We start from the raw sequence: 14,007 nt of genomic DNA on the forward strand, positions 1-14,007 counted from the left end.
ATACCAATTTAAGGTTATTTTTGTTATAACATACTGTATATGTCTCTATTCTTGTTTAAAGTATTGTACCTATACAGCTCATTTAAAAATGTAAAGTTATAGTCCATGAAAGCTATTATTGCAAACTATTTAGGATAATTAAGAAATGCAGGTTAGTATTTAGTCATCTATAACAATCAAATTTGTAGTCATGTTAGGTATGTTTTCAAGGTCCAACATATACATTTTAGATAAGCATATTGTTGTCAAACACTTCAGGGACCTACAGAAAATGATATTTAAGATTTTTTAATAACATAAGGATTTTCATGACAGTGAAACATGTCTGCTCCTGGAAGCACTAATCTACATCAGAGAAGATGATGGCACCCAAGAACCTCCAGAGGGAGTTTGCTTCCTTTTGTGGCAAAGCAAGCCACTGGGCAAGAAACTGCCCTTGCCTCAACTGCTGACAGTATGCTGTTCAAACTGTACAAGCAGGACACAAAAGAAAGTGACTGCCAAACTTTGCCAAGATAAGGTAAGAGTCCTATCTTGTTTCACAGAAAAGTCTATCAGATATTCTAGGCCTGTAGGCCAATGATGGGTACCCCAACATTGCAAAGGAACCTTGAATGACTGTCCATGCAGCCAACTGTCTTTGTCATTGCTATAGATTTGGAAGTTGCTTGCTCTACACTTCTTGTTTACTCAGGTAATATTTTATCCTTCTCAGATCGCTGATGGGTTTGAAGCCTAAATAATCATATCATTTTCTTTGTTACTAAATTCAAAAAAGAAACTTAAAATAGAGCTGTAAGGTTTTGAGGCTTGAGAGACATAAAAGATTAAGTTATTTATCTAAGAAAATATTTTAAGGTATCAAATGATATTTTTAGATTGGTAATACAAGTTATGGTAAGAAGTGGTTATATATAAAACTTTATACTCTAAGATAGGATAGATATTGGAGTATTTTCTCCAATTTTGCCAAATGTTAATGGATGGGTTATAGTTGGAATTTTCTTTGGGCTGCCAACCAGCTCTTAAACAAGGGAATATGAAGCATGATCCTAGTTAGTCTTAACAATGAAATCCCAGAGTCAGATATTGAGGGTGAATGATGGAAATATCAGAGAAGCAGAGCAACAGCCACTAGAAACTTCTTGCCTCTATGAATCCTCAGACCAAATGTGGGGCTGAGATCCTATCTCCACCCACCTTATATTCCTGTCTCCACCTCCCTTGTGCTGGGATTAAAAGTGTCCACTATCGCCATCCAGCTCTGTTTCTCTTTTAGACTGGATCAATTTCATGTAGCACAGGATGGACTTGAACTCCTGATCTTTCTGCTTCCTCCTGCCAAGTGCTCAGATTAAAGGTGTGTGCCACCACTGCCTGGCCTATATGGTTAACTAGTGCCTAGCTCTACCCTCTGATCTCCAGGCAAGCTTTATTTGTCAGAACACAAACCAAATATCATACGACAGACATGGAGACTTATTATTGATTATGAATGTTTGGTCATAACTTAGGTTTGTCTCACTAGCTCATTTAACTTAATTTAACCTGTCTCTATTCATCTACATTTTGCCTTGGGACTGTGTAACTTTCTTTCATTCTGTATGTCCTACTTTTCTACTTCCTCCATGTCTGGATGGCTTGCCCCTGGCATCTCTTTTCTTTCTTCCCTTAAACCTAAATTCCCCCTCCTACTTACTCTCTCAGTCCAGAAGTCTCATCTATACCTCCTCACTTGCTATTGCCATTTCTGCTTTTTGTTAGACCAATCAGATGCCTTAGTCAGGTAAGGAAAAGCAGCAAGATATCGTTTTCTTTACTTAGAGCTATTTACTTTATTTTGTTCTCTATGTCCTACCTTCCTGTTTCCTCTATAGCTGGTTGCTTGCATCCTGGCATCTCCCTTGCATCTCTTTTCTTTCTTCCCTTGAACCTAAATTTCCCCTCCTACTTACTTTCTCTGCCCGAAGTCCTGCCTATAACTCCTCTCTTGCTATTGCCCATTTAGCTTTTTATTATACCAATCAAGTACCTTAGGCTGGTAAGGAAAAACAGCAACACGTCTTTACAAAGGTAAACAAATATTCTACAACATAAACAAATGCAACACATCTTTGCATACTTAAACAAATATTCTGCAACACTGGACATTATAAATGTAATTCTAACTTGATAATTATTCTTATATATAGTATTACTGTGTTAGAGTTAAAACCTTTCCTTTTTATTAGACAAAAAGGGGCAAATTTTCTGGGATATTTGTACACTGTGTAAAGAAATATCATTGTGATTGGTTTAATAAGAAGCTGAATGACAATAACTAGGCAGATGAAGTAAGGAAGGATATAGATGTAACTAACCGTCTTATTAAATAAGAAACACAGAAACAATGTAAAGGAGAAAGCCGAGAGGTCAGAGCTCAGAGCTAAAATCTCACCCTTCTGCCTGCTGTCCCAGCTTCGTGAAAGAGACCTACTTCCTGTCTGTTCGTTTTTTTTATAGTATGTTGTTCTGCCTTCTTATTGGTTGTAAACCCAAACACATGACTGCCTCGTCACTGTCTGAATGTACAGCCCCCTAGGTCTTAAAGGCATATGTCTCCAATGCTGGTTATATCCCTGAACACACAGAGATCTATGGGATTAAAGGCATGTGCCACCACCGCCACACTCTTGCTATGGCTCTAATAGTTCTGACCCCCGGACAACTTTATTTATTAACATACAATCAAAATAATATTTCAGTACAATTAGATTACCACCACATTTCCCCTTTTCTATTTTAATAAAAAGAAAAAAAGCAAAAGGTTATAACTAACAAAAGAAAAACTATATACAAAAGTACAATAACTATATACAATATATACAAGTAATAAATACCTAAACAGGTTATTTGACAAATCAGAGAAAATAATTCCATTATCTATCCTATTTTGGTAATTCCAAGATGTATCTAATGTACTTTCTATCCTAATTAATTTTCAACTATAACTAACTAATCTTCAACCATACCTAACTAATCTTCAACTCCCTCAGAGACCCAAGAAGGGAATAATATTAGCTAACAAAAATAAAAACAGGAAGTGCATGCAAGCAACTTCCAAAAAATTTGTGAGTTGACAGAAACAGCCAGCTGCCTGGGCAGTAACCTGAGGTTTCTCCGCAGTGTTGGGGCATCATCTTCAGCCTATAGGCTTAGTGTATCTGACAGACTCATTTGTGAAGTAGGATGTACACAAGGTCAACAGTTCAACCTCACATTGGGTGAGAGCAGTCCACGTACCAGAAACACCTGAATTCCACTAGTGTCCTGTCATGATTCAGGATTTTAAATTCTGGAAATTGTTGACAGTTTTTAAATTCAGCTGTCCATTCTTCTTGGCTGTGTATATATGGCTTCATCTCAGCATCTCCTTCTTCTCCACATCCCTCTATTAAATGCCAGTCTACTTTCGAGAGGCATGAGCTTTCAGCTGCTGTTCCATTGTACAACAGAATCCATTGGCCCTCTGCCTGTTAAGCTGCCTTCGAAGAAAAAGGGCACCGTACCTTTTCCAGATGCGAAGGCCACTTCAGGGATGGGGCCATATTGTCCTGGCCTCAGAAGATGCCTTTTGATAAAGCCATAACCACACTTGTTTTGGCAAGAATCAGTAGTCCCTTGTTTCGTGTTCTGTCTGTCCATTTTGTCCTGTTGATTCGAGGATACTTTGTTGTCCAGTGGCTAACTTTTGCCACAATGAAAGTTGACTCCATATGCAGTTTCTTCAATGCCCATATTTTCTCTGAAGTAGATTAGTACTGCCAGGAGCCGACATGTCTCAAAAGAGAAAAATTTTCTAAGTTATTAAAACATTTTAAATGCCATATTCTGTAGATCTCTGAAGGGTTTGAAGATGACCTGTCTAAAACATCTCTGCTCAATTTTTAAAACATATCTAATATGACTACAAGTTCTATTGTAATGTCTAACTACTAATTTTCATTTCTTTATATCCTAGTAGTTGGTAATAATAACATTCAAGGATCAGAAATTTGTATTACATTGTTAAATGAATGGTATAAATACAATTAGAAATATACATATAGCATTTTCTAACAATATCAGTTTCAAATTTGTATACAATATAAAACAATTCAATCCAATGTAAAGTATTAGTAATTGTCTTTTTCTTTTCTTTTCTTTCTTTCTTTTTTTTTAAACAAGAACCTTAAATCTAATCTCCTTTGCTTAGCCTTTTTCTTAACCCTTGACAATAACTTGTAACCAACCCCCCTAAATACTGAAAATTTTCCCAGACCCAAAACCCGTTAAAAAGACCAAAAAACCACCCGCCCCACACCACCTCTTTGGGAATGTGGGCGTCATATTCTTAAAATTGCTTCCTGCTGGGTATGGGCAAAGTTTTCTTTACCCTGAAAGAAAAATTTTAGGTTAATTGTCAAATTCTAGGAGAGGTAATTATATCCTTCATTATCCAGTCTGTGTATAATGCCAAAGTTCAGGGTTTATCTCAAGTCCTTATTCAAGTAGTCTTTGAGACTGGATCATCTCAGCTAGTCATCTCAAAATTGCTCTGAGCACCTTGTAGTTCAAAGCTGATCTGTGGATGATGTTTGTCAGCTTAATGATATTATTATTGTCCACGTGGAATTGTTGTTGTTGTTGTTGTTGTGGGGCCCCATCTTCTTTCCGGAGACTTCAATAGATGTTAGGCCTGGCCGTGATTTCCTGCATAAAACTGATAAGAGACTCGAACACAAAAACATATATATGCAGCTAGCCTTTTTTCTAGAATTAGTTAGTACTCTATATGACCATTCATATCTTAACAAAGTTTAAAATGTGTATATATATATATATATATATATATATATATATATATATATATATATATATGTATATATATATATATTAATCTTGTAAATTTTGATATAAAATTTATACTTTGAGAAAAGTTTAAAGAATCAGAATAGAATCAAAGAGTTGAGATTAGTAATAGAATAGTCCCTTAATTAATTTGGCTTTTGTCCTGTACCATAGCAGAAGATGGCTCTTTCATTCTGGCATGAAACAGGGAGTTTGCATTTTCCTTTTAACAACATGCTTGATTTTAAAGAAGGAGAGAGCCATTCTCCAACTCCAAAGTCAGCTTTAAATTTTAATTGAACTGGGACTATTAGAAAACCAATAGTGTTAAATCTTTAGAGAAAAGCAGAAACAAACATTTAGGAAGACATAAAAATTTTTTAGATAATATATACCCATACACCGTTTCACTCTGTTTCTTGGGATAGATGATTTTTCCCTTTTCTTCAGTTGTCTCATTTGTCCAGTGTTTTCCCTTACCACACCTTCTGCATACTCCAGAAGGAAGGGGCATTCTGTTGCCATTGTTCCTTGAAGAAACATTGTTTCTAGGAATGACCTGTCTACAGTCCCTTTTCAAATGTCCTTGCTTTCCACATCCAAAACATCTAACGCTCCTCAAACCTTTTGAAATTACTTCTCCTACCCATGTATCATCATGCTCATCAGCTTCAACATTAATTGTTTCTCTAATCCAATCTTCCATAGGTGCAGATCTTGCCCTTAATGGCCTTATTATTCTTTTGCATGCTGCATTCACATTCTCAAAGGCCAAAGATTCAATTATTGCCTTACCAGCTTCTGAATCCGAGACCATTCTCTTTACTGCTGAAGCCAGTCTTTGTAAAAAATCTGTAAAAGACTCTTTTGGGCCTTGCATCACCTTTGTAAATGACTCAGATTTTTTTTCCTGGTTCCTCAACTCTGTCCCATGCATTCAAGGCTGCCATTCGACATAAAATTAGGGTTTGGACATCATATAAACATTGTGTTTGTACTGAAGCATATTGGCCTTCTCCAATAAGCTGATCCTGGCAAACTTGTATTCCTTTATCCCTCCATTGTTTTTCTATGTTTTTAGCCTTCTCCTTAAACCAAGTCAGAAATTGAAGTCTCTGGCTGGGTTCCAGAACACCTTGTGCAAGGTCCCGCCAGTCCTGTGGTACTATCCTATTATATGTTGACCAAGAGTTTAACATTTGCTTTACATATGGGGAATGCATGCCATAAGATACTATTGCCTCCTTAAACCTTTTTAAATCCAACATTTCAATTGGAGCCCAAATATTTTGTGTAGCCATTTGATCAGGCATCTGCTGTACGGTTACAGGATAAATTAAGGGTGACTGTGTGAAAACAGGCTTTCTTTCTGCAACCTTATGATCCCGACTTGAAACAACTTCACTGTTAATTTCTTCTGTCTGAATTTTTACAGGTTTAACAAGTTCTTCTAAAGCTGTTATCCTGGCACTTAAATTGACTATCTTTTTAAATATTAAAATGTGAATTAGCATAGTGATAGGTGCATAATTCCACCAATACTAATATTATATAGTTGTTCCATTATCAGACTGCCTAAAATTTCAAACAAAAACCAATTTTCTTCCAATGTACACATAAAACCCATTTGTTTTTTAATGTGGAAAAAATTCTCTTTTGGATAGTTTCCTTTAAAATATCTGATATGTTATGACTTACCAAATCTGCGTAGAACAGTAGAAATCCGAGGGGATTTTCAAAGCAGCCACCTAGTGTCCCAGGTGTAAATCCAGAGAGAGAGAGAGAGAGAGAGAGAGAGAGAGAGAGAGAGAGAGAGAGAAGAGAGAACGCACAAGAAAGCGTAGCCGGCTAAAGCTTAAATCCAGCCACGTGTTCCCTCTTGTGCCGAGTCAAGGCTTGGGTCTGGCTTCCTTAAGCTCCGACCACGTGTGTTGGCTTTACAGGCAGGGCCCTGATCGGCAGGGCAGGTCTGAGTTGTTTGTAGCACCGGCTTTAAGCAAGCTGCTCACAGACCTAGGCCCGGGCTAGAAGCTGCCACCCGGACTAGGACTCCGGCAGCTCGGACTAGGACGCCGGCCACTTCCTGCTGCTTCCTCTGCCGCCTGCCGCCGCCTGCCGCCCTTGCGGGAAAGCGGACCTACCGTCAAGCCAAGCAGTTTTTAATGGATTCTTGTCACGTTGGGCGCCAGATATAGATGTAACTAACCGTCTTATTAAATAAGAAACACAGAAACAATGTAAAGGAGAAAGCCGAGAGGTCAGAGCTCAGAGCTAAAATCTCACCCTTCCTCCTGCTGTCCCAGCTTCGCGAAAGAGACCTACTTCCTGTCTGTTCGTTTTTTTTATAGTATATTGTTCTGCCTTCTCATTGGTTGTAAACCCAAACACATGACTGCCTCGTCACTGTCTGAATGTACAGCCCCCTAGGTCTTAAAGGCATATGTCTCCAATGCTGGCTATATCCCTGAACACACAGAGATCTATGGGATTAAAGGCATGTGCCACCACCGCCACACTCTTGCTATGGCTCTAATAGCTCTGACCCCCAGACAACTTTATTTATTAACATACAATCAAAATAATATTTCAGTACAATTAGATTACCACCACAGAAGGAGTTCCAGACAAAGAGAGGAACTCAGAGGATGAATTTAGGTGCACAGGATAATCCAGGATGATGCTTAGGAAGTCACATGCACATTATGTGTGAGAGTTAATGAGCCATGTGGGAGAGCAAAGATTAATAAATAGGATAATTTAAGGTATAACAGCTACTTGGGAACAAGCCTAAACTAAGACCAAGCATTCATGATTAATAATAAGTCTATGTGTCATTATTTGGGAGCTGGTGGCACAAACAAAGTTTGGCTACACTGGCCTGATGCCCTGAGTTTGATCCTCACAACCTATGAAAGGTATAAAAAAGGACTGACTCCACAAAGTTGATCAGTGACCTCCATAAACATGCCATGGCATGTATATTCCAATATACATGCACATAATTAAAGTTTTAAAATTATCTTTAATATTCTATCATAGCTCAAAGAGCAACAAGTAGTAAGCCCAAGAAATAAAGTCTACCTATCTCTATTTATTTTATAACATCAGGTTAATGGACAATTTATTCAGAAAATTTCTAAATTATGTTTAGAAAATGTGTAAGATCATTTCTTTAATGTCTCACTCTGATTTTGATTCACCTGCTGGAAATCTTGAAATGTTTTGATTTCCTTGTGATGTTTGCCTTCAGTGAGTCAACTTACTTGGTTATTTATCTCAGACTTTAGTGTTAAAAAACAGCAAAGAGCTTCAGACAGGGAGAAAAAGAAATCAAACAGGGTAGCTGGCTATCATCTTTTCTCATGCTTAACCAATTTGCTAAAAGTTTGGTTCAAGGCTGCTTTGGGAAACGACAAGTTTAATGGCCTAGGGACTAACAATGGAGTTGCTGTCTCACTTAGTGCTGGTTTGCTTAAACCTCAAATCAGCCATGATTCTAGGTTCCTGAGCAGGTGAAAAAGGAAAGGCTTGAGATACAAGAGATAACTGTGTAGATGTAACCAATCGTATTATTAAAATAAGAAACACAGAGCCAAGGTAAAAGAGAAAAGCCGAGAGGTCAGAGCTCAGAGATAAAATCTTACCTCCTGCAGTGCTCCTAGCTTCCCCGAGAGAGGGAGGTACTTCCTGTGTCCCTGTTTAAATAATCTTTCTGTTCTGCCTTCTCATTGGTTGTAAACCCAACCACATGACTGCCTCATCACTGCCTGTAAGTACCGCCCTCCAGGTCTTAAAGGCGTATGTCTCCAATACTGGCTGTATCCCTGAACACACAGAAATCTACCTAGCTCTTCTAACCACCACGCTCTTACTATGGCTCTAATAGCTCTGACCCCAGGGCAACTTTATTTATTAACATAAAATTAAAATAACATTTCAGTACAAATAAAATATCACCACATTTCCCTTTTTCTATTTTAATAAAAAGAAAAAAGGCAAAAGGTTATAACTAACAAAAGAAAAACTATATACAAAAGTACAATAACTATATACAATATATACAAGTAACAAATACCTAAACGATGTCTAGTCCATTTGTATTTGACAAATCAGAGAAAATAATTCCCTTATCTATCCTATTTTAGTAAGTCCAAAATGTATCTAATTCACTTTCTATCCTAATTAATCTTCAACTATAACTAACTAATCTTCAACTCCCTCAGAGACCCAAGAAGGAAATAATATTAGCTAACAAAAATAAAAACAAGAAGTGCACAAAAGCAGCTTCCAAAAATTTTGTGAGTTGACAGAAACAGCCAGCTGCCTGGACAGTCACCTGAGGTTTCTCCACAGTGTTGGGGCATCATCTTCAGCCTATAGGCTTATGGTATCTGACAGACTCATTTGTGAAGTAGGTTGTACACAAGGTCAACAGTTCAACCTCACATTGGGTGAGAGCAGTCCATATACCAGAAACACCTGAATTCCACTAGTGTCATGTCATGATTCAGGATTTTAAATTCTGGAAATTGTTGATGGTTTTTGAATTCAGCTGTCCATTCTTCTTGGCTGTGTATATATGGCTTCATCTAAGCATGCCCTTCTCCACATCCCTCTATTAAATGCCAGTCTACTATTGAGAGGTGTGAGCTTTCAGTTGCTGTTCCATTGCACAACAGAAGCCATCGGCCCACTGCCTGTTCAGCTGCCTTCAAAGAAAAGGACACTGTACCTTTTCCAGATTGTGAAGGCGACTTCAGGGATGGTGCCATATTGTCCTGGCCTCAGAAGATGCCTTTTGATAAAGCCATAACCACACTTGTTTTGGCAGGAATTGGTAGTCCTTTGTTTCGTGTTCTGTCTGTCCATTTTTTCTGTTGATTTGAGGATACTTTGTTGTCCAGTGGCTAACTTTTGCCACAATGAAAATTAACACCATATGCAGTTTCTTCAATGCCCATATTTTCTCTGAAGTAGATTGGTACTGCCAGGAGCCGACATGTCTCAAAAAAGAAAAATTTCTAAGTTATTAAAACATTTTAAATGCCATATTCTGTAGATCTCTGAAGGGTTTGAAGATGACCTGTCTAAAATACATCTGCTCAATTTTTAAAACATATCTAATATGACTACAATTTCTATTGTAATGTCTAACTACTAACTTTCATTTCTTTATATCCTAATAGTTGGTAATAATGTAAAGTATTTAAAACTAGTAATTGTCTTTTTCTTTTCTTTCTTTCTTTCTTTTTTTTTTTAAAACAAAAACCTTAAATCTAATCTCCTTTGCTTAGCCTTTTTCCTAACCCTTGACAACTTGTAACCTACCCCCCTAAATAATGAAAATTATCCCAGACCCAAAACCCATTAAAAGAACCAAAAAACCACTCGCCCCACACCACTTCTTTGGCAATGTGGGTGTCATATTCTTAAAATTGCTTCCTGCTGGGTATGGGCGAAGTTATCTTTATCCTGAAAGAAAAATTTAGGTTAATTGTCAAATTCTAGGAAAGGTAACTATATCCTTCATTATTATCCAGTCTGTGTATAAAGCCAAAGTTCAGGGTTTATCTCAAGTCCTTATTCAAGTAGTCTTTGAGACTGGATCATCTCAGCTAGTCATCTCAAAATTATTCTGAGCACCTTGTAGTTCAAAGCTGATCTGTAGATGATGTTTGTCAGCTTAGTGATATTATTATTGTCCACGTGGAATTGTTGTTGTTGTTGTTGTTGTGGGGCCCCATCTTCTTTCCGGAGACTTCAGTTGATGTTAGGCCTGGCCGTGATTTCCTGCAGAAAACTGATAAGAGACTCAAACACAAAGACATATATATGCAGCTAACTGAAGCCTTTTTTCTAGAATTAGTTAGTACTCTATATGACCATTCATATCTTAACAAAGTTTAAAATGTATATATATATTAATCTTGTAAAATTTGATATAAAATTTATACTTTAAGAAAAGTTTAAAGAATCAGAATAGAATCAAAGAGTTGAGATTAGTAATAGAATAGTCCCTTAATTAATTTGGCTTTTGTCCTGTCCCATAGCAGAAAATGGCTCTTTTATTCTGTCATGATACAGGGAGTTTGTATTTTCATTTTAACAACATGCTTGAGTTTAAAGAAGGAGAGAGCCATTCTCCAACTCCAAAGTCAGCTTTAAATTTTAATTGAACTGGGACTATTAGAAAACCAATAGTGTTAAATCTTTAGAGAAAAGCAGAAACAAACATTTAAGAAGACATAAAATTTTTTAGATAATATATACCCATATGCCATATACTCCAATATACTCTGTTTCCTGGGATAGATGATTTGTCCCTTTTCTTCAGTTGTCTCATTTGTCTTGTGTCCTTCAGATTCCTTAACCTTCATTCTCCTAAAAGACAAAAACAAAAACCTTCCCCCAAGACTAATTTTGGGGATGTTCCTTTTTGGCAAGTTATTATCTGATTAAATGAAAAGACATGTGTTACAGGTACAAGTTAGTTTAAATTGGATGTTCATGCTGGTTGATGAACTATCACCTCCTCTAATTAAGAGGTTTCTCTTGTTCAAATCGAACCTTTATCAATTTTGATGGTACCCACAGCTTATCTTCTCCTGTAGAAACAAAAGCAAAACCACGTCCCCAACGTAATACATACCCTGGTTTCCATTCTGAGGTCAGCACATCCTTAAAGTATATAGGCTGATTTAATTCTGTAGTTTTTTCTATTACCCAATGTCTCTCTGCAGCTGTTGTTCCTTTCTCATTGGCATTCAGAAAATTCAAAGTTAATAGAGCATTATGCAGTCTATTTCTGGGGGTTTTTGTTACTCCTTTCTGTTTATTTAGCATATCCTTTAGAGTTCTGTTTGACCTTTCTATAACTGCTTGACCTGTAGGATTATGTGGTATACCTGTAATATGCTTTATATTGTAATAAGCAAAAAACTGTTTCATTTTAACAGAGACATATGATGGAGCATTGTCAGTTTTGATTTGTGCAGGTATACCCATAATGGCCATAACTTCTAGCAAATGAGTGATTACAGAATGAGCTTTTTCAGAACTCAAAGCAGTTGCCCATTGAAATCCTGAATAAGTATCGATAGTGTGGTGTACATATTTCAGTTTTCCAAATTCTGCAAAGTGAAACACGTCCATCTGCCAGATTTCATTCCTCTGAGTACCCTTTGGGTTACATCCTGCTGGTAATGGTGTTTGATTATAGAAGGAACAAGTAGGACATTTCTTTACTATTTCTTTGGCTTGTTGCCAGGTTATGGGAAAATCTTTTTTTAAACCTTTACTATTGACATGATGTTTTTTATGAAATTCTGAGGCCTCCAGCACATTTCCTATCAATAATTTATCAATCTCATCATTGCCTTGTGCTAGAGGGCCTGGCAGACCAGTATGAGATCGGATGTGAGTTATATATAAAGGATGACTCCTTTTCCTGATTGTATCTTGTAATTGAATAAATAGTGAAGTTAATTCTGAAGCATCAGGGATAAATTCTGCAGTCTCAATATGTAATACCACTCTTTCAGCATACTGAGAGTCAGTTACTATGTTGAGAGGTTCTGAAAAATCCATTAATACCAACAGAATAGCATACAATTCTGATTTTTGCACTGAATTATAAGGACTTTGTACCACTTTACTTAAATTTTCTGATTTGTAACCTGCCTTTCCTTGTTTGTTGGCATCTGTATAAAATGTACGAACTCCAGATATGGGTTTTTGCCGTACAATTCGAGGCAAGATCCAATCAGCTCTCTTTATAAAATCAATTCTGTTGCTTTTGGGATATTTGCTGTTAATTTCTCCCAAAAAATTACTGCAAGCTCTTTGCCAAGGTTCACTTTCTGTCCATAATTTTTCAATGTCCTCCTTAGTTAAAGGTACGACAATTTCTGCTGGGTCTATTCCTGCTAATTGACGAAGTCTCAATTTTCCTTTCCAAATCAAGTCAGAGATTTTTTCCCCATAAGTTTTTAATTTTTTATTTGGTTTATTTGGTAAAAATATCCATTCCAATATAATATCTTCCCTCTGCATTAATATTCCAGTAGGGGAATGCCTAGAGGGTAAAATAACCAAAATGCAATCCAGCTTTGGATCAATACGATCCACGTGCCCTTCATGTACTTTCTTTTCTACCAAGGCCAATTCTTTCTCAGCTTCAGGTGATAATTCTCTTGGACTATTTAAGTCCTTGTCACCTTCTAAGGTTTTGAACAAATTAGTCAGTTCATCATTTTTTACCCCAACAATAGTTCGTAGATGAGAAATATCTCCAAATAATCTTTGAAAGTCATTAAGAGTCTGTAGTCTATCTCTCCTAATTTGCACCTTTTGGGGTCTAATTTTTTGTAGCTCTATTTTATATCCTAAATAATTAATAGAATCTCCTCTTTGTATTTTTTCAGGAGCAATTTGTAATCCCCAGCAAGGCAAAATTTTCTTTACTTCTTCAAACATTCTTTCTAAAGTATCTGCATTTGAGTCAGCTAGTAAAATATCATCCATATAATGATAAATTATAGATTTAGGAAATTTTTTACGTATCACTTCCAATGGCTGTTGTACAAAATATTGGCACAGAGTTGGGCTATTTAACATTCCCTGTGGGAGGACCCTCCATTGAAATCTTTTAACCGGTTGAGAATTATTATAAGTAGGCACTGTGAAAGCAAATCTTTCTTTGTCCTTTTTTTGTAAGGGTATTGAAAAGAAACAGTCTTTTAAATCAATGACTATGAGAGGCCATCCTTTTGGTAACAGAGTAGGTAAAGGAATTCCAGATTGTAGAGAGCCCATCGGCTGAATTACTTTGTTAATTGCTCTAAGGTCTGTTACCATTCTCCATTTACCAGATTTCTTTTTAATAACAAATACAGGAGAATTCCAAGGGCTGGTTGACTGTTCAATATGCTGAGCATTTAACTGTTCTTCTACCAGCTCTTCTAAAGCCTGGAGTTTCTCTGTTGTTAAAGGCCATTGCTGAACCCATACAGGCTTGTCTGTTAACCATTTTAAAGGTAGAGCTGTTGGTATTTTTGGAAGATTATCAGTTGTTGTGCCCTGTTCCTGTATAATATGGATGGCTGGTGACCACTCAAAATAATGCCTTCTAATATTTCT

This window comes from Peromyscus maniculatus, chromosome 1 (genome assembly GCF_049852395.1).
Source record: "Peromyscus maniculatus bairdii isolate BWxNUB_F1_BW_parent chromosome 1, HU_Pman_BW_mat_3.1, whole genome shotgun sequence".
Lineage (NCBI taxonomy): Eukaryota > Metazoa > Chordata > Mammalia > Rodentia > Cricetidae > Peromyscus > Peromyscus maniculatus.